The sequence below is a fragment of the Lepidochelys kempii genome, chromosome 4 (genome assembly GCF_965140285.1).
Source record: "Lepidochelys kempii isolate rLepKem1 chromosome 4, rLepKem1.hap1, whole genome shotgun sequence".
In the NCBI taxonomy this organism is placed as follows: Eukaryota; Metazoa; Chordata; order Testudines; family Cheloniidae; genus Lepidochelys; species Lepidochelys kempii.
The window spans coordinates 1,527,725-1,548,236 of record NC_136383.1 but is presented as its reverse complement, the minus strand read 5'-3'; the positions used below and the strand labels follow the sequence as shown (position 1 = coordinate 1,548,236).

At 50.6% G+C, this 20,512-nt stretch overlaps 1 protein-coding gene across 1 annotated transcript in view; it reads left to right on the top strand.

Annotated features, from left to right (window-relative positions):
• The window catches only part of MFHAS1 (multifunctional ROCO family signaling regulator 1), a 130,646-nt gene extending 121,785 nt beyond the window's left edge, over positions 1-8,861 (top strand). The window contains exon 6 of the mRNA XM_073340179.2: positions 7,548-8,861. The gene's annotated coding sequence lies outside the window, so the exon portion shown is untranslated. The remainder of the gene's footprint in view (positions 1-7,547) is intronic.
• Positions 8,862-20,512: the final 11,651 nt, after the last annotated feature.

Sequence of the window (20,512 nt, the reverse complement as noted above, 5' to 3'; positions counted from 1 at the left end):
TATAAGCAGTGGCATGGTCCATTGACATCATTGGACCTGCTCAAGTGCTTGGACTTCCCATGTAAGTTCTCTGCTGGCTTAGTGCCTTCCGAAACAAGGAAATAAAACACCAGTCACAGTTGCAGGGGAACTGCACTTGTATTCTCCCCACCTCCCTATCACTCCTGGCCCCTGCTGCCTCTGCACCCGCCACCCCGTGGCCCTGCCGCCCCCCCTTCCCTCACCCCTGCCATTGCCCTAACCTCGCTTTTGCGGCCTCGCGTGCTAGGCAGGCCCCACGGCTGAGCTGTTGTATCTGCAGCTGCTACCAGCCCGGTCTCGATCCCTGCTTCTGGCACCACTTAGCAGGGCTTAGTGAGAGCGCTCAGTGCCGGTGCCTTTCCCAGGCACATTCCTCTCCGCCACGCTGACCCCGTGTCCCACCCTGGCAGGAATTAGGGGCGGGGGCAGGTGTTTCTGTGGTGGGAGAGCGAAGGCTATGGAATGAAGGTCCTGGGACATACGTCCTCTCCTCGCTGCCCTTGCTTGTGAAGGCCGGGCTACCCGTGTTCCCAGTCTGGTGCTGTCTGAGGCACTAGCAGGAGTCTGAGTCAACTCCACATGGCAGGAAGTTGCCAGAGAAGCCCTGGAAAGTCGCTAGATGTTGTTAGTTGAGCATTCAAAAGGCATCAAAAATGTCACACAACAAAATGTCCACAGAATTCAATGGCAAATTCTCTGTCTATATCAACCTGTGCTGGGCGAGAGGCCGATCCCAGCTACTGAGCAGAAAGCAGCAGCAGTGCTGGGTGGTCCCTCTCCGGCTGGATCGTCTTGGCAGCTGAGTTTATCATAGAATATCAGGGTTGGAAGGGACCTCAGGAGGTCATCTAGTCCAACCCCCTGCTCAAAGCAGGACCAATCCACAGCTAAATCATCCCAGCCAGGGCTTTGTCAAGCCTGACCTTAAAAACCTCTAAGGAAGGAGATTCTACCACCTCCCTAGGTAACGCATTCCAGTGTTTCACCACCCTCCTAGTGAAAAAGTTTTTCCTAATATCCAACCTAGACCTCCCCCACTGCAACTTGAGACCATTACTCCTCATTCTGTCATCTGCTACCACTGAGAACAGACTAGAGCCATCCTCTTTGGAACCCCCTTTCAGGTAGTTGAAAGCAGCTATCAAATCCCTCCTTCTTCTCTTCCGCAGACTAAACAATCCCAGTTCCCTCAGCCTCTCCTCATAAGTCATGTGTTCCAGTCCCCTAATCGTTTTTGTTGCCCGCTGCTGGACTCTTTCCAATTTTTCCACATCCTCCTTGTAGTGTGGGGCCCTAAACTGGACACAGTACTCCAGATGCGGCCTCACCAATGTCGAATAGAGGGGAACGATCACGTCCCTCGATCTGCTGGCAATGCCCCTACTTATACATCCCAAAATGCCATTGGCCTTCTTGGCAACAAGGGCACACTGTTGAGTCATATCCAGTTTCTCGTTCACTGTAACCCCTAGGTCCTTTTCTGCAGAACTGCTGCCGAGCTGTTCGGTCCCTAGTGTGTAGCAGTGCATGGGATTTTTCCGTCCTAAGTGCAGGACTCTGCACTTGTCCTTGTTGAACCTCATCAGATTTCTTTTGGCCCAATCCTCTAATTTGTCTAGGGCCCTCTGTATCCTATCCCTGCCCTCCAGCGTATCTACCACTCCTCCCAGTTTAGTGTCATCTGCAAACTTGCTGAGGGTGCAGTCCACGCCATCCTCCAGATCATTCATGAAGATATTGAACAAAACCAGCCCGAGGACTGACCCTTGGGGCACTCCACTTGATACCGGCTGCCAACTAGACATGGAGCCACTGATCACTACCCGTTGAGCCCAACAATGTAGCCAGCTTTCTATCCACCTTATGGTCCATTCATCCAGCCCATACTTCTTTAACTTGCTGGCAAGAATACCGTGGGAGACCGTGTCAAAAGCTTTGCTAAAGTCAAGGAACAACATGTCCACTGCTTTCTCTCCACAGAGCCAGTTATCTCGTCATAGAAGGCAGTTAGATTAGTCAGGCATGACTTGCCCTTGGTGAATCCATGCTGACTGTTCCTGATCACTTTCCTCTCCTCTAAGTGCTTCAGAATTGATACCTTGAGGACCTGCTCCATGATTTTTCCAGGGACTGAGGTGAGGCTGACTGGCCTGTAGTTCCCAGGATCCTCCTCCTTCCCTTTTTTAAAGATGGGCACTACATTAGCCTTTTTCCAGTATTCTGGGACCTCCCCCAATCACCATGAGTTTTCAAAGATAATGGCCAATGGCTCTGCAATCACATCCGCCAACTCCTTTCGCACTCTCGGATGCAGTGCATCCAGCCCCATGGACTTGTGCTCATCCAGCTTTTCTAAATAGTCCTGAACCACTTCTTTCACCACAGAGGGCTGGTCACCTCCTTCCCATGCTGTGCTGCCCAGTGCAGTAGTCTGGGAGCTGACCTTGTTAGTGAAAACAGAGGCAAAAAAAGCATTGAGTACATTAGCTTTTTCCACATCCTCTGTCACTAGGTTGCCTCCCTCATTCAGTAAGGGGCCCACACTTTCCTTGACACTCTCCTTATTGCTAACATACCTGAAGAAACCCTTCTTGTTACTCTTAACATCTCTTGCTAGCTGACTTCAGGTGTAATTTGGCCTTCCTGATTTCACTCCTGCATGCCTGAGCAATATTTTTATACTCTTCCCTGGTCATTTGTTCAATCTTCCACTTCTTGTAAGTGTCTTTTTTGTGTTTAAGATCAGCAAGGATTTCACTGTTAAGCCAAGCTGGTCGCCTGCCATATTTACTATTCTTTCTACACATCGGGATGGTTTGTCCCTGTAACCTCAGTAAGGATTCTTTAAAGTACAGCCAGCTCTCCTGGACTCCTTTCCCCCTCATGTTATTCTCCCAGGGGATCCTGCCCATCAGTTCCCTGAGGGAGTCGAAGTCTGCTTTTCTGATATCCAGGATCCATATTCTGCTGCTCTCCTTTCTTCCTTGTGTCAGGATCCTGAACTCGACCATCTCATGGTCACTGCCTCCCATGCTGGTGTCTCTCGGCTGGTAGGGGGCTGGCAAGGGGTTTCTGGCTGTCCTGGTTATATGGGGCAGGGCGGGATCCCCCTCCAATCCCCCCTGCGGAGTTCTGCTCCCTGGGGGCACAGATTCTCTTAGACTCCCTGAGATTCCCTCTTGGCCAGCGTGGAATGAGCCTTTTCTCTGTAGGAGCCTTTTCTCCAGGCAACAGCTGCTCTGGGGGATACAGGTTCTCTCTGCCCAAGGCAGCTCATCCCTGCAGGAGCTAAGGGAATCTGAGCCGTGCCCCCAGGGAGAAGAGCCCCGAAGGGAGGGCTGGAGGGGCAGCCAAATGCAAGGATAAGAAGGAGGGGGGGATCCCAGTCTTGCAGGGGGAATCGGAGGGGCACCCAGTGCAGGGATGGGGACGGGGCTCTGGCATCCTCAGCACCCGCTGTCTGCAGGGGGAATCGGAGGGGGACCTTGTGCAGGGATGGGGACGGGGGTTTGCCACCCACAGCACCCTCCTTCTGCAGGGAGCACGCGGGGCAGGAAGCTAAAAGGTGGCACAATTATGGCCAGAATAAATGTTTTCAGAGGCATTTACCAGACTGGGTCAGCCTCCCTCTGCAGTTTGTCCTAGGCATCGAGCCAGGGCAGAGACTCCAAACTGTGATGGGTACTGGGAGCCTGGCTGGGTGAACTTCACCAATGTGGGCTGTCATCTAAATTCCAGCTGTCGGTGGCTTGCCGCCTCATGGTCTGGGCACGTCCCTTCCCATTTGGGGCTGCAGTGACCTCCTGCCCTCCTCCTGGGGAAGAAATGACATCCGATAGGGATGTGGGGCAGCAGATGCAAACAGGCAGAGCCATACCATGTGACCAGCCAGTTTGCCATGGACAACCTGCAAGTGCCCCAGGGGCCACTGGTGATCTGTGGAGGGCAGCATGGCCCAGTGGTTAGACACTAGCCTGGAACTGGAGACCTAGGGTCACTTTCCATCTCACCACAGACTCTTGCCCAAGATCACATAGTCACATCTCTGGGACCAGTGGCATCTCCCTCAGAGGTGTTGTAAGGCACTCAGAGACAACAGCAAGCGGGGACACACTGAGACCTTGGTATCTAGGTGGATTACATCTTGGGAGCCAATGATGTGTCGTGTCAGGAGGGAAGGTGTACACGTCCTGTTGCTCCCAGCTCTGCGCTCCCTGGCTTGGTTCTGCAGTGGCTGTAGACTTCCCCTGACCCTGCAGCTACAGTTCCTGGCAGTTTCATCCTTTAAAGTGCAAGCCAGGCCACCAGCCCAGCGTGAAGTGAGGGTGGCATATGCTGCTTTTCTCCTGCCAGCAGGAGATCAGGCGGGCTGTCAAATACAGGTCAGTTGCTCCTAATTCACTACCAGACTTTTACAAGGATTAATGTATAAACAGCAAGATTCTGTAGGAGAAATGGTTAACTAAATGTTACTGACCGGTTTAGGGAGACATTTGTGCTGAGATCACAGACTTGGAAAGCAATGCTCAGGCAATCATATAGAGGTGTTTCTGGTTCTAGAAACCTGTTCTTGCCACTCATGGGCCCCTTAGGATAGCCCCGTGTGTCTCTGATTCATCAAACCCCAGTGCCCTGGGGTGATGACATCTCTCGTAGACTTTTGACCTTTGTTTCCCTCTTTGAAATGGAGGGAACAGTAGCATTATTTTCTCTTCCTGCTTCTCACTTCCTATGTTAGAGTCAATCCCAGGCACTAAATGGCTCGAAGAGCAACGGCATCAGCAATAAAAATCTGGACAGGAAAAAGGTAACGTTTAGAGAAACCATGAGCTCCAGGCACCTAGAAAGGTACCTCCAGTCTCCACTGGGCTTTGGGCATTTGGTAACGAGTCTGGGTCCAGCTACCAGGCTTGGAATTAGGTTCTGGCTTCAGGTTTCAGAGGAACAGCCGTGTTAGTCTGTATTCGCAAAAAGAAAAGGAGTACTTGTGGCACCTTAGAGACTAACCAATTTATTTGAGCATGAGCTTTCGTGAGCTACAGCTGTAGCTCACGAAAGCTCATGCTCAAATAAATTGGTTAGTCTCTAAGGTGCCACAAGTACTCCTTTTCGTTCTGGCTTCAGCCAGCTAGATTAGATTAGTGAGTTCTGTCCTGGTGCAGCCGGCTCGGAGGCAGAGCTGTGGTTAAAGCAGGAACGCACCCGTAGAGGATAACATGCTGGATGTTATGTACTCCTGGATAATACTGAAAAACTCCATCACACAGACTGGAATCCTCACATTTTGAGGGGCCCTGCCCAATGGCAGTAAAGAGGGAGCTACAGGCATCTGACTGAATTTGTAACAGAAATAGATTAATCCATTAAGATAATTCACATCAATTGATAATACCCTGCCATGGCTTTTTGGAACTGCCACTTTCAACCGCTCAGGTTCCAGGCCTAAAGATGTTTCTCTCATGGTGGGAGCAGGGCCGGATTAACCTTTGGTGGGCCTGGTGCCAAACATATTTGTGGGCCCCCCCGGGGGGGCAATGGTGCATCGAGCATGGGGCGGGGGGTGTCGGTCCCCAGAGCGAGGAGCCAGTCGGGCAATATGGCATGGCAGGGGCAGCCCCGCTCCGCCCAGTGCAGGGCACTATTTACAAACCAGCAGTTGCCAGATGCACGATGGCCCACCCAGCCCTGTGCTGCCAGCGTGCCCCTTCCCCTCGGGGGTGGGCCCATGCCATGCCACACAGCCCCCCTGCCCAACACCAGAACAACCCCTCCACCCCCGATTCCCTATGACCTATTCCGGACCCGCTATGCCCAGCGCCTCCCCCCCAGACCCTGCCACAAATGCACAGCGCCCAGCACAACACCACAGATCCCCCACTCCCTTGTGCCCCAACACACAGCCCAGCACACCCCCACCTGCCCCGGCCAGGCCCTCTAGAGACCTAATCCCCCAAGCCCTGCCTCCCGGCCCCACTTACCGGCCCTGCTGGGAGTTGACTGTGTCTGCTGGGCTGAACAGCCAGAGCTGGACCTGGGGCGGGGAATCACTCCGGCCCCTCAGAAGTGGCACGATCAGCCAGGCCAGGATCTGCCCCTGCCGGGCTCTGTCAGGACCCATTTGCCTGGAGGGGCCCAGACAAGCCCCCCCTCCCCCCCAACTGCCCTCCCTAACCGGCCGAGATTGGCCAGGCTTCTGCATCAGTCCCAAGCAGCTCAGCTCCAGGGAGACAAGTGGGGCCCCACAGGCCTGCAGCTGAAGATGCACTGGGGTCCGGCCAGGGGGCAGAGAGAAGCTGGCAGGGGGGCCACGGGGTGGAGAGGAGCCCTTGGCTGGCTGCTGAGCAGGCTGAGAGGAGCAAATGATGGGCGGGGGTGGGGAGCCAGCGGGGTCTCGGGGCTCAGTGCAAGCGGAGCAGGTCGGGGCCCCTTCTGAGCCTGGGCCTGGCTCCATGGAGCCACTGGCGCCATTGTAAACCCAGCACTAGGTGGGAGAGATCTGGTCAAGGCACAGCAAGGGGTACGCACATGCTGCCAGTCCCTATGCAGCTGTTCTCTGTAAGTGGGAAGCAGGATGTAGATGGGGAACAGTGCACATCTCTTATTGCTGTTAGTAATGATCTAGGGCTGTCAGCAGGTAAGTGTGGGATTCCTTAGAGGCCCTACCCCTTTCAGAGAGGGGCTTCTGTCTTGGCAAGGATGGGTCCTCGCTATGCATAGTGGGAATTCCCCTCTCTTGGGATTTGATTTAGGAGCAGTCTTTCCTTTGTGCTAAGGAATGACGGGTGACACGCAATGGAGGCGGACACCTGGCTAACTTACCGAACCTTCAGGGAAGACCAGTCCCAAAGAGATCTCTGGGAAAAGGATGGACAGATGAACATTCTTGCAGCCCGGAATCAGTGGTGGTTTTGTCCCCTTTGCTCTCCACACGTCTGGACTAAGAGGCTGAGTGGTCTTCTGGGGCACAGCAAAGGGTGTGGGCAGGCAATCCTCATGGCATCCCACACTCATGGAACCATAGAATATCAGGGTTGGAAGGGACCTCAGGGGGTCATCTAGTCCAACCCCCTGCTCAAAGCAGGACCAATCCCCAACTAAACCATCCCAGCCAGGGCTTTCTCAAGCCTGACCTTAAAAACCTCTAAGGAAGGAGATTCCACCACCTCCATGGGTAACCCATTCCAGTGTTTCACCACCCTCCTAGTGAAAAAGTTTTTCCTAATATCCGACCTAAACCTCCCCCACTGCAACTTGAGATCATTACCATTACTGTCCTGCTGTGAGGGACCTGCAGCCAGAGATTGCTTCCCTCTCCCTACCCCCAGCCTCCCAGTAAACATGATTCCCGGACCAAGCTTTCTGCTGTCTCCACTTGGATTTATTAATAAAACATTTCCATGGCAATCATGATGCATGATGCACATGGTGCAATAATTTTCAACTTCTCTGCAAAAATATTATCCTCCAGCTCTTCCAAGCAGCTGTTTGAGTCACCTGGGACATTTCATGTGTGTTTTTGCTTGCAGGTGCTGGATTGAGAGCCTATCCGTTCACTGAACAAGCACAGCCCGGGCCGTGGGCATTTGCCAGTCAACGTACATGCTGATTTGCTTCAACGTACTGTGGAGCTACCCGCCTTGGGCAGGTCAGTGCTCAGGCTAACTGGCTACTTCACCTCTGTGGAAGCCGGTCCAGCAGGAACTGGATGGAGGCACCAACTCATTTCATGGGCCAGAGAGCAGAAGTCAAATGTAAGAACATCTGGTCACTACTAATCTATGCTGAAAGGCTTCAGCTAACGTTGCAAGGCTGCAGCTTGGCTTTCAGTGATACCGTGATGGGATGTTGCTGGGAAGATGTCTATCAGGCCTTTGAAAGATCATGGCAGCTCCAAAGATGTGATGCGCCAAAAGAAGAGCCTTTCTGCTGCGATTATATCAGACTTCAGCTAACTAGTCTGCTGGCCCCAGCCAGGTGTCATGCACTGATATTGCTTCAGAAGCTAGCTCAGGACTCTGGGGCCCCCACAGCTCCCGCCTTTTTTGCAAGGACAAATTGAAAATGTGTGGGGCAAGTCTTGCAGCAATGGTTCCTAATAGGATGATCTTACCCTTCACTACCCTCCATTGAGCACTATTGTGAATGGACACTGTGGCCCAGAGAGTTTTGTGGCTTAAATCTTGAATTCAGTTTTCCCGACTAAACTCTGTTACGCCATTAAAAAAAAAAGTCTACTTCTGCTAGCTGCATCTGGAGCCATCTGTTCACTCTGAGTTGCGCGTTCAGCTGAACAGTACCCTACTCCACCCTCAGTCAGGTGACAAAACTGAGGGGACTAACGTTGCTTAGCGAAAGTCTCCAAAGCCCAGAAATGGGGGTGGAGAGAAGGCTGCTCACCCTAAAGGCCCTTATCTGGTCACATCTTATTGTCCGCTCACATCTCACATGTTGGAAGGTCTTTGTCTGGTATCTTCTCCCGCTCGTGGCCTCATGTTCCATTCTCATGTCTTTTCCTTTCTATGCCATAATCTCTACCTCATTTCTTGCAAAGGCACTTCTGAAGGAAAGAAAAGGAGGACTTGTGGCACCTTAGAGACTAACCAATTTATTTGAGCATAAGCTTTCGTGAGCTACAGCTCACTTCATCGGATGCATACTGTGGAAAGTACATAAGATCTTTCTATACACACAAACCATGAAAAAATGGGTGTTTACCACTACAAAAGGTTTTCTCTCCCCCCACCCCACTCTCCTGCTGGTAATAGCTTATCTAAAGTGATCGCTCTCCTTACATTGTGTATGATAATCAAGGTGGGCCATTTCCAGCACAAATCCAGGGTTTAACAAGAACGTCTGAGGGGGGCGGGAGGGTAGGAAAAAACAAGGGGAAATAGGTTACCTAACATAATGACTTAGCCACTCCCAGTCTCTATTCAAGCCTAAGTTAATAGTATCCAATTTGCAAATGAAGGGAAGCTATTTCCCTGCCAGATTTCCATTTCCTGCTCTCAGCCATTGGAGTGCTAGAGCTTTTCAAAGAGAGGTTGGAGAACTGTTTTATTGTTAGCGTTAATCTCACACCCGCAGCTGGACAATCCAGTTTTCTCAAATTTGGGAGGGTGGGGGGGAATGTTCAGGAAAAGACCAGACCTGGGAAGCTAATAGTTCTGGAAAGTACTAAGTAGCTGAAAGCGATGCGTTGGGATCGACATGGGGATAGTACCTGTTCTGTAGTTGTGGCACCTTAGAGACTAACCAATTTATTTGGGTATAAGCTTTCGTGGGCTAAAACCCACTTCATCGGATACGTGCTGTGGAAAATACAGTATTTTCCACAGCATGCATCTGAAGATGTGGGTTTTAGCCCACAAAAGCTTATGCCCAAATAAATGTGTTAGTCTCCAAGGTGCCACACGTCCTCCTCGTTTTTTTTGCTGATACAGACTAACACGGCTGCCGCTCTGGAGCCTGTTCTGTAGTTGTCATTGCTGCTGCTAGAATAGACACTTTGACAAGTCTCCATTTGTACTGGAGGCTTTCCCTACCACTCCACCACAGTGATCATTACTGCTAATAACCTGGCCTCTACATCCTGTTACACATCTGGACATTTCACCAGGCCAGTCCTCCTTGAGTCCGTCACTTCTCGTACACAAGCCTTGCAGCCACAGCATCTATTGTGCCTCATTGTCTCAACATGCTCCTCTGGGCAAGCCAGGGTGGCAGCTGTGCTGCCGGCTCCTCCCCCTGCCCGGGGGCTAGGAAGCTCGGCAGAGTGAAGGATTAGTTGACCAGCCTCCCAGAGCTCCCCTTTCACTCTGAAATGCGATGTGCTTCCCAGAGGCGCCATGCGTCCCCCAGAACAGTAAGTGAACTGGCTGGCTGAGCTATGCAAACACCTGTCCATCGCCTGTGCCGCCAGCCAGTGTCACTCGCGGAAATGTTCCACAGAAGCTGGGTGGATCCCGCCCTCAGCTGGGGCTGGAGGCGGTTTGGTGGCTTCCCCTGCCAACAGCAGTTCCGGAGAATGGAGTTGTGGTGAGGCCAGACCCTGCAATGGGGAACTCCCAAGGTCACCGGGTGATGGAGCCAAGTCATGAGCCTGGTCTGCCAGCGTACGCACCAGCTCCCCACAGTGCAGTAAAGGACCCACAGTGTGTTCTTATCCGCCTGATTTTCATGCCTTTTCGCCTGCAGGCTGTTTGTTCCATGTGCCTCCAGTGACACCTACTGAGTTAACAGGCACTAGCAAACAGCAGGTTTTACTCACTAGCAAGCCTGCTTTTTAATTGTCTTTTGTGCTCCAAATCCTCCCAAAGAGCCAGGCAATTCCCTTCCAAATCTGTTTCTCCTTGATAACAAATATGCAAGCCCTGCTGTAGTGGGTCACTGTAGTGGATCACTCTGGGGCATCTAGGCTGTGGCATCTCTATGTATATAACTTTGGTTATGTTTGCAAAGGTTGGGGCATGGATCCCAGCTGACTTCCCAATCCAACCCATTTACTCCTGAGGGCATTGTGCACCAAAAAATTAAAAATTCTGCACCAAAAAAATTAAAATTCTGTGCACAATATTTTAAAATTCTGCAAATTGTATTTGTCAAATAAATGGGGAGGCTCCACCATGGCATTGGGGAGCACAGGCCACTGGCTGCACATAGGTGGGAGATCACTGTACAGACCCCAACTCAGTGGTGAGGCTGCACCCAAGCCTGACACAGTGCAAGGACTGGGCCTGCCCCAGAAGCACCTCGGGGCCCTGCCCCTCCAAGCCAGGTTCACCAGGTGTGGGCAGGCAGGCTCAGCAAGGCAGGATCCAAGTGTGGAGGAGCTTAGTGTGGGGGGATCCATGCATGGGTTCAGAGGCTTCTGCATGGGGCAACCTGTGTTTGGGCGGCTCAGTGGGGGATCTGGGTATGGGGGGATCTGGATGCACAGGGGCTTGTTGGGGGGTTCTGGGTGCAACGGTAATGGGACTCTGCAGGGGGGTCCAGGTGAATGCAGCTGGTTGGGGCTCAGCAGGGTTGGGTGTGGAGGGGATAGAGCTCTGCACGGGGGGGTCTGGGTGTGGGGGACTCAGTGGGGGGGGGTCCAGATGCTGGGGGAGTGGGACTCAGTGGGGTGGGGATTCAGGTTGGGGTTTGGTGGAGTGGGGATCCGGGTGTGGGTGGCTCGGCCCTGTGGTCCAGGTGCAGGGGGAGTGGGCTCCTCGTGGGGTTCTGAGTGCAGGGGGGTGAGGCTTGGTGGGAGGATCTGGGCATGAGGGGATCTGGATGCACAGGGGTTGGGCAGATGGGGCAGCAGCTCCATGTACAGGTATCCCTCCCCCTGCAGCTGAGGAGCAATGGGTGCAGGAAGCAGGAGGGGGTTGCAGAGCTTCCTGCAGCCAGGGGAGAAATCCTTCCCCAGCCTGGCAGGATGCAGCAGAGCACAGACACTGCTGTGTCTGATGCAGACCAGAGTGCTACCCACACATTGGTGACTCTGCAGCCCCACAGTGAAGAGGGAGGGGAGAGCTGTACTCCCCATGATAGGCACGGGCAGGACAAGCCCACCTCCTCACCCCTTGCTCTGGGATCATCTGCAAAAGAGGCAGTGAACCCACCTCCGCTGGCCAGCCAGTCCCAGGAGCGGTGCTTGCAGGCTGGTGTGCATGCCTGCCTTGTGACGGTGCCCAGAACCCAGCCAGAGCCACCCATGGTTCCTTCACACGGTGCCTGCGGTGGGACTGGCATGCGTCAGGTGGAGCCGCTCCACAAGGGCATTCTCAGCCCCTTCCCTAGCGCTAGTGTGGGAAGGAGCAATAAGTAGCAGCTGCGTGTGACTTCCTGAGAAGTGTCCCCATCTCTCTCTGCGGCAGGGCAATTCCCACCCAGCCTTCCCACACTCACACCACAACGCCTGCCAATAGCCCAGCTGGCCTGGGTCTCAGCAGTCACGCCCTTCCTCCGCTGACAGCCCATCGGCACACACTGTCTGTCTCCGGCTGCAGCAATGCCAACTCCTGACCACTGTACCTGACTGCCATGCCCTTCGGTGGTCCCCTCTCATCTCGGCTAAGGTGCCCGAATCTCGGCCAGTCCACCTCCCCATGGACAGCTGTCACTCTTCCCTCAGTACCAGCATGTGGCCCAGCCGGTCCCCCAGTGCTCCAGACCAGTCACACAGGGAAACACAGGGACCTGAGCAAAGGGACCATCAGACTGTCTTTAGCTCTCTGGGGTTTTCTCTCCTCCTCCGGCCAGCCAGGGTATTCCCCCTTTCTTCCCTCCTACTTCACAAAGGGCAGCCCCTCTATTCCCCGGGAGTCCCTCCCTGACAAGTCGCTCCACCAACCTGCACCCAAAGAGTGGGGGAGGATTTTGTCTCAGGCTGGTGCCAGCTCCCCGGGTGGGGGGGGCTCCCGGGACCTGTCTGCCCCATGGGGTTGCTCCTGTTGCTGGCCTGTGAGTGGAGGATCTTCCCTTGGCAGAGCAGTTCTCACACCTGCTGTGCCCAGGCCCACCTGCCAGAGGGGCTGAGCACCCACACGTGGGGAGCCCGGCTCATTGTTGCCATGTAGACCCGGGAAATCCTTGTTACCAACAGTGTCCTTTCCCTACTGCGCCCCCCCAGGGCAGGGCTGACACAGGAGAGGTGGGACTCGAGAGGAGAAGAGACAAATGCCCCGGTCGCTGTCCCCTGTGGAGGGCAGCAGGAAGGGGGCCAAGCTCCTGTCTCCCCCCGCCAACCCCAGGAGTAACAGGACAAGGTGGTTTGTCAGTCCAGCCTGCTGGGCAGGCGCGAGGTGAGAGCCCAGTCCAGAGTGGGAGCGAGGCCTGCCTGTGTGCACCTGCTCTGGCTCCAGATAAGCGCCTCCAGCAGGCTTGCCACCCCTGGGGGCTCCCGTTGTGAGGGCGAAGTGCGGAGTCCCCACTGGGCTGCGAACGGCTCGGGGCTCGCCAGCTCTGGCCTGTGCCCCCCTCACATTTTTTGACCACGTTGCTGCACAGTGGGCAGGCTGGCAGCTGCGGCGAGGAGCCCAACGCAGTGCAAGGGGAGCAGCGGCCTCTCCCTGCTCTTCACAGAACTCTTTGGAATTGATGGCTAGCCTTGGAGATTTCCGAGACTCCCGACCGGGCCAGCTGCTCCTCCCAGAGCAGTGGGATGTGCTGCTCCCCTGACAGCCTGCCCTAGTTTGTTGTGGGCCATAACACAAGAGAGCTCTGGTAACATTTCTTCTAGTCACAATGTTCTCCTTATATGTTACAGGGTCCCTATGTGGTGCAATGCAGAGGGACAGGATGCAGCACTTCCAGGGTCTCTGACAAACATGATCTCCAAGTGCAAGCTTGCCAACCTGTGAAACTACATCTACTCCATGTCTCCCTGAGATGATGGAAGAAAATGGGAATGAAGCCAGCAGCCCTTAGGAGACTCCAACTAGTAAAGGAGACTGCAACACAGCTCCTGCAACACAGCTCCTTTCAGCCATCATCTGACCTATCCCCTCCGTTTCTACACTGGCTCCCCATAGAATAGTGAGGCAAATTCAAGATCTCGGTCACTATCTTCAAGCTGTTCCAAGGCGTATCTAAAAGAGTCTAAAGCTGCAGGATGCAGGCTGCGGTTGACAGCTCTGCTCTTCAGGCACCATGGTACTCTTCAGTAGGGTAAAACTATGCAAGACACAGAGCTTTCTCAGGTGCCAGTCTGAGATGGTGGAATGAACTCCTCCAGGTGATAAGAACCATCACAAACCTCCTCACTTTTCCCTCGGATTACCAGGTGCACGGTGCCAACCTGCCTTCTCTAATGCAAACAAAGAGCAGCGTGGACATGTAAACAAAACAAAACCTTCCGAAATCACGCCCTACATTGCACACACAATTCTGTCCCTGGGAAGGTGATGAGAGAAAACCCCACACAGTAGAGATGTTAGTCGTTGGCATAATGCACAACTGGAAAGCATTCCAATACTACAGTGATGAGAGCAGGATAAGAACCGATATGGGATAGAATAGAACTGCAGACAAACAACTGTCCTGAATGTGAACCTGTTCGCAGGCACTGTCTGCTAGTACTGCTTAGGATGTGACTTGCTTTTCAAATATCTCTTTGCTTTGAAGCTTGAAAGAGCTGTACAGTATCATTAATGGTCACTCCTGGACAGAGCGTGCCAACTTTACTCGAGTAGTCCTACTGATTTCAATGACAATATAATAGGATACAAAAAATACAGTAGGATACAACTCAATGGGTGATGTCCTCGCTCCATTGAAGTCAATGGCACTACTGCCCCCCAAAATAAATGTTAGGCTCTTTAACCATGTCAAGCCCCTTAAGCTGGTTGTGCCAGTCTTGTTCCGAATCTCACTTTTGGAGTGAGGGAATACTCAACGTGAGCAGCATGGCAGCCAGGTTAGATATCTGTATGTGAACAGAGCACTGTTAAAAACCAGACTGTAAAACTGTGCTAAGCGGAGGGCCCAGGGAGGTGCACATGCCATGTCTAGCTTGCCAATATTCTAAACGAATGCTGTGAATGGGGCACTGAACAACACTCCATGTGTGGAAGGCCGGTGCTTTCAAACGAAGGCAGGCAACTAAATCCATATGTAGCCACCTAACTAGAAGGGACCTAATTGGGTGGTGAGTATGTGTGACTTGTGTTGAAAGCCAGAGGAGTTAGGTACCTAACTTAAACATTCAGTTTTGAAGGTGTCAGTCTTAAAGATGAGCCCTGTGTTAACTCAAGAACATAAGAACGGCCATACTGAGTCAGACCAAAGGTCCATCTAGCCCAGTATCCGATCTTCTGAGAGTAGCCAGTGCCAGACACTTCAAAGGGAATGAACAGAGCAGGGCAATTTATTGAGTAATCCATCCCGTCATCCAGTCCCAGCTTCTAGCAGCCAGAAGCTGAGGGAAACCCAGAGCATGGAGTCGCATCACTGACCATCTTCTCTAATAGCCATTGATGGCCCTACTCTCCATGAGCTTATCTAATTCTTTTTTTAACTCATTTATAGTTTTGGCCTTCACAGCTTCCCCTGGCAACAAGTTCCACAGTACATTGTGTGAAGGAATACTTCCCTGTGTTTGTTTTAAATTATTAATTTCACTGGGTGACCCCTGGTACTTGTGTTATGTGAAAAGAGGTAAACAGTATTTCCTTATTCACTTTCTCCAGCCAAAATTTTATAGACCTTTCTATCATATCCCCCATGAGTCGTCTCTTGTCTGAGCTGAACAGTCCATCGTCTTAATCTCTCTTCATACAGAAGCTGTTCCATACCCCTCATCATTTTTGTTGTCCTTTTCTGCACCTTTTCCAATTCTAATATGTTTTATTTGGGATGAGGTGGCCAGAACTGCACACTGTATTCAAGATGTGGGTATGCCATGGATTTATACAGTGGCTTATATGATATTTTCTGTTTTATTATCTATCCCTTTCCTAAAAGCTGCTAAAATTCTGTTAGCCTTTTTGACTGCCGCTGCACATTGAGTGAATGTTTTCAGAGAACTATCCACAGTGACACCAAGATCTCTTTCTTGAGTGGTAACAGCTAATTTAGACCCCATCATTTTATATGTATAATTGGAATTATGTTGTCCAATGTGCATTACTTTGCATTTCTCAACACTAAATTTCATCTGCCATTTTGTTGCTTGTCACCCAGTTTTGTGAGATCCCTTTTGTATCTCTTCACAGTCTGCTTTGGACTTAACTATCTTGGGTAATTTTGTATTACCTGCAAACTTTTGCACCTCACAGTTCCCCCTTTTCCCAGATCTTTTATGTATCTCTTGAGTAACACTGATCCCAGTACAGACCCCTGGAGTTCTGGAGGACACCATTATTTACCTCTCTCCATTGTGAAAACTGGCCATCTGTTCCTACCCTTTGTTTCCTATCTTTTAACCAGTTACCAATCCACGAGAGGACCTTCCCTCTTATCCCACGACTGCTTACTTTGCTTAAGAGCCTTTGGTGTAGGACCTTGTCAAAGGCTTTCTGAAAGACCAAGTACACCATATCCAGTAGATCACCCTTCTCCACATGTTTTTTGGCCCTCTCAAAGAATTCTAACAGATTGGTAAAGCATGATTTCCTTTTACAAAAGCCATGTGACTCTTCTCCAACGTAACGTATTCATCTGTGTGTCTGATAATTCTGTTCTTTTATTATAGTTTCAACCAATTTGCCAGATACTGAAGTTAAGTTTCCCAGCCTGTAACTGCCAGCATCACCTTTAGAGCCTTTTTTAGAGCATGACATTAACTATCTCCCAGTCATTTGGTACAGATGTAGATTTAACCATTAGTAGTTAGCAGGTTTCACAGTAGCAGCCGTGTTAGTCTGTATTCGCAAAAAGAAAAGGAGGACTAGTGGCACCTTAGAGACTAACCAATTTATTTGAGCATAAGCTTTCGTGAGCTACAGCTCACTTCATCAGATGCATCTGATGTAGTTAGCAGTTAGTAGTTCTGCAATTTCACATTTGAGTTCCTTCAGAACTCTTGGGTGAATATCATCTGGTCCTGGTGACTTATTACTGTTGAATTTATCAATTTGTTCCAAAACCTCCTCTATTGACACCTCAATCTGGGACAGTTCCTCAGATTTGTCACCTAAAAAAAATGGCTTAGATGAGGGAATCTCCCTCACATCCTCTGCAGTGAAGACTGATGCAAAAAATTCATTTAGCTTCTCCACAGTGGCCTTGTCTTCCTTGAGTGCTTTAGTGCCTGGATCATCCTGTGTGCCTAGCCCCACCTCCCACCCCTCGTTTGGCACGCTTCCTGCTGATGACGTACTTATAAAAATGGTGCTGTTAGCTGTTGTGTCTTTTGCTAGTGAACTGCCAAATTCTTTTTTGGCCTGCCTAATTGTGCTTTTACATTTCACTTGCCAGAGTTTGTCTTTTTCTATTTTCCTCAGTAGGATTTGACTTCCAATTTTCAAAGGGTGCCTTTTTGTCTCTAATGGCCTCTTTTACTCTGTTGTTTAGCCATGGTGACCTTTTTTTTTTTTTTTTTTGGTCTTGGGGTTTTTTTTTGCTCCTTTTACTTTTTTTGGGGGGGGTATACTTACAATTTGAGCCTCTATTGTGGTGTTTTTAAAAAGTTTCCATGCAGCTTGAGGCATGTCATTCTTATGACTGTTCTTTTTAATTTCCACTTAACAAGTGTAGTTCCCATTTAGAAGTTAAATGCTATTGTGGTGGGTTTCTTTTGTATTTTCCCCCCTTAAAGGATATTCAATTTAATTACATTATGATCGCTATTACCAAGCTATGTACAACTATAGTTACCGACTGGACCAGATCCTGTGCCTCTTTTAGGACTAAATCAAGAATTGCCTCTCGCCTTGTGGGTTCCAGAACTGGCTACTCCAAGAAGCTGTCACTAATGATGTCTAGAAATTTTATTTCTGCATCCCATCCTGGGGTGTCATTCCAGTCAGTATGGAGATAGTTGAAATCCCCCATTATTACTGTGTTTTCTGTTTTTGTAGATTTTCTTATCATAGAATCATAGAATATCAGGGTTGGAAGGGACCTCAGGAGGTCATCTAGTCCAACCCCCTGCTCAAAGCAGGACCAATCCCCAACTAAATCATCCCAGCCAGGGCTTTCTCAAGCCTGACCTTAAAAATATCTAAGGAAGGAGATTCCACCACCTCCCTAGGTAATGCATTCCAGTGTTTCACCACCCTCCCAGTGAAAAAGTTTTTCCTAACATGCAACCTAAACCTCCCCCACTGCAACTTGAGACCATTACTCCTTGTTCTGTCATCTGCTACCACTGAGAAAAGTCCAGATCCATCCTCTTTGGAACCCCCTTTCAGGTAGTTAAAAGCAGCTATCAAATCCCCCCTCATTCTCCTCTTCTGCAGACTAAACAATCCCAGTTCCCTCAGCCTCTCCTCATAAGTTATGTGTTCCAGTCCCCTAATCATTTTTGTTGCCCTCCGCTGGATGTTTTCCAATTTTTCCACCATCCTTCTTGTAATGTGGATCCCAAAATTGGACACAGTACTCCAGATGAGGCCTCACCAATGTCAAATAGAGGGGAACGATCACGTCCCTCGATCTGCTAGCAATGCTCCTACTTATACATCCCAAAATGCCATTGCCTTCTTGTCAACAAGGGCACACTGTTGACTCATATCCAGCTTCTCATCCACTGTAACCCCTAGATCCTTTTCTGCAGAACTGCTGCCTAGCCATTCGGTGCCTAGTCTCTAGTGGTGCATGGGATTCTTCAGTCCTAAGTGCAGGACTCTGCACTTGTCCTTGTTGAACCTCATCAGATTTCTTTTGGCCCAATCCTCTAATTTGTCTAGGACCCTCTGTATCCTATCCCTACCCTCCAGCGTATCTACCTCTCCTCCCAGTTTAGTGTCATCTGCAAACTTGCTGAGGGTGCAATCCACACCATCCTCCAGATCATTTATGAAGATATTGAACAAAGCCAGCCCGAGGACTGACCCTTGGGGACCCCTGGCTGCCAACTAGACATGGAGCCATTGATCACTACCCGTTGAGCCCGACAATCTAGCCAGCTTTCTATCCACCTTATAGTCCATTCATCCAGCCCATACTTCTTTAATTTGCTGGCAAGAATACTGTGGGAGACCATATCAAAAGCTTTGCTAAAGTCAAGGAACAACACTGCTTTCCCCTCATCCAGAGAGCCAGTTATCTCGTCATAGAAGGCAATTAGATTAGTCAGGCATGACTTGCCCTTGGTGAATTCCATGCTGACTGTTCCTGATCACTTTCCTCTCCTCTAAGTGCTTCAGAATTGATTCCTTGAGGACCTGCTCCATGATTTTTCCAGGGACTGAGGTGAGGCTGACTGGCCTGTAGTTCCCAGGATCCTCCTTCTTCCCTTTTTTAAAGATGGGCACTACGTTAGCCTTTTTCCAGTCATCCGGAACTTCCCCAGATCGCCATGAGTTTTCAGAGATAATGGCCAATGGCTCTGCAATCACATCCACCAACTCCTTTCGCACTCTCGGATACAGCGCATCCGGCCCCATGGACTTATGCTCGTCCAGCTTTTCTAAATAGTCCCGAACCACTTCTTCCTTCACAGAGGGCTGGCCACCTCCTCCCCATGCTGTGCTGCCCAGTGCAGTAGTCTGGGAGCTGACCTTGTTCGTGAAGACAGAGGCAAAAAAAGCATTGAGTACTTTAGCTTTTTCCACATCCTCTGTCACTAGGTTGCCTCCCTCATTCAGTAAGGGGCCCACACTTCCCTTTAATAAATCTTCCCCTAAGGGATGTGTCTGTCCAAATCATGTGTTCCTCTTCATGTGTTGGCTTTTAGTTTGAAAACTCCTCTAAACTCCTCTACAACCTTTGTACCTGTACTTGCCAGCAATTGAATTCTGTTTTGGTAGAGGCTGTTTTTCCTGTATAGGCTCCTCCTATTCCAAAAGCTTCTGCAGTTCCTAATCAACCTAAATCCCCCTCTTCCCTCCACCATTGTTTCATCCATGCAGTGAGACCTTGCAGTTCTGCCTGTCTAAGGGTGTGCGTGAAGGCTGCTCTCTCCAGATGCCGATATTACACACTTATAAAATAGGCATTAAAACAGTGGCATATTTATATAGCCCTAACTTGGTGACAGAAATGAGCAATAATCACTCAGATTAACAAACCCCTAATGGAACCTGAAAGGGACACTATTAAAAACAATCTGGAGTGAGCTAGGAAATCTCAGCAAATTCCTCAGATTGGCTGTGCTAAAATAACTGCAGCTTTCCCACAGAGTCACACACAATTATGCACAGACTTCTTGCTGCCAGACCAAATGGGCTGGCCCCAGAAAGGCCTCTCCAAATGACCCTGTCCTCCAACAAATGCTGGGGTCCTCGCTCACATTCCTACAATGAATATCCTCAGAAGCCACAGGGCAGCTGGTGGGGAGAGATTTGTCGGCTCCCCAGCTCTGCGAATGACCTGATTTCATAGTCACCTAGTTGGCTGAGCTTGCCCGGGCTCTAGCCCTCATCAGCGTGTCTGACACACGTTTGGCCCAGCTCTAGTTTGGAAATCCTCAAGCCATTGCTCCAGCTTGTAGGTTCCCCACTGTGTTTCACAGGCGGTTCTAAATTTTGCATGGAGGTGAGTGGGGAAGCCTAGTGTGTCCAGAGAAATTGTTGCCTTGGATAATGGGAGGCGATATGGAAGCCAATTTGAATATGCTTCCAAAAAGGCAGCTACTTTGTACCCAACAATTGCTGTTTGTTTGAGTCTATACGTGGAAGTGAGCATTCTGTTCTCCCGGGGCTGTAACCCAGTGAGTATCTGCATGGGACTATTTCATACTTCTCCAATCTGATCAGGCTTACTCTTTGAGACCCCTATCCCCTTCCAGAGACACCTCAAAAAGAACATGACATCTTCAGTAAGGGAGGCCCCTAGAATCCAAACCACAAGGCAGTAGCCCAGAAATACAAATCTGGGGCGACTGGGCGTGGGGCCTCATCCA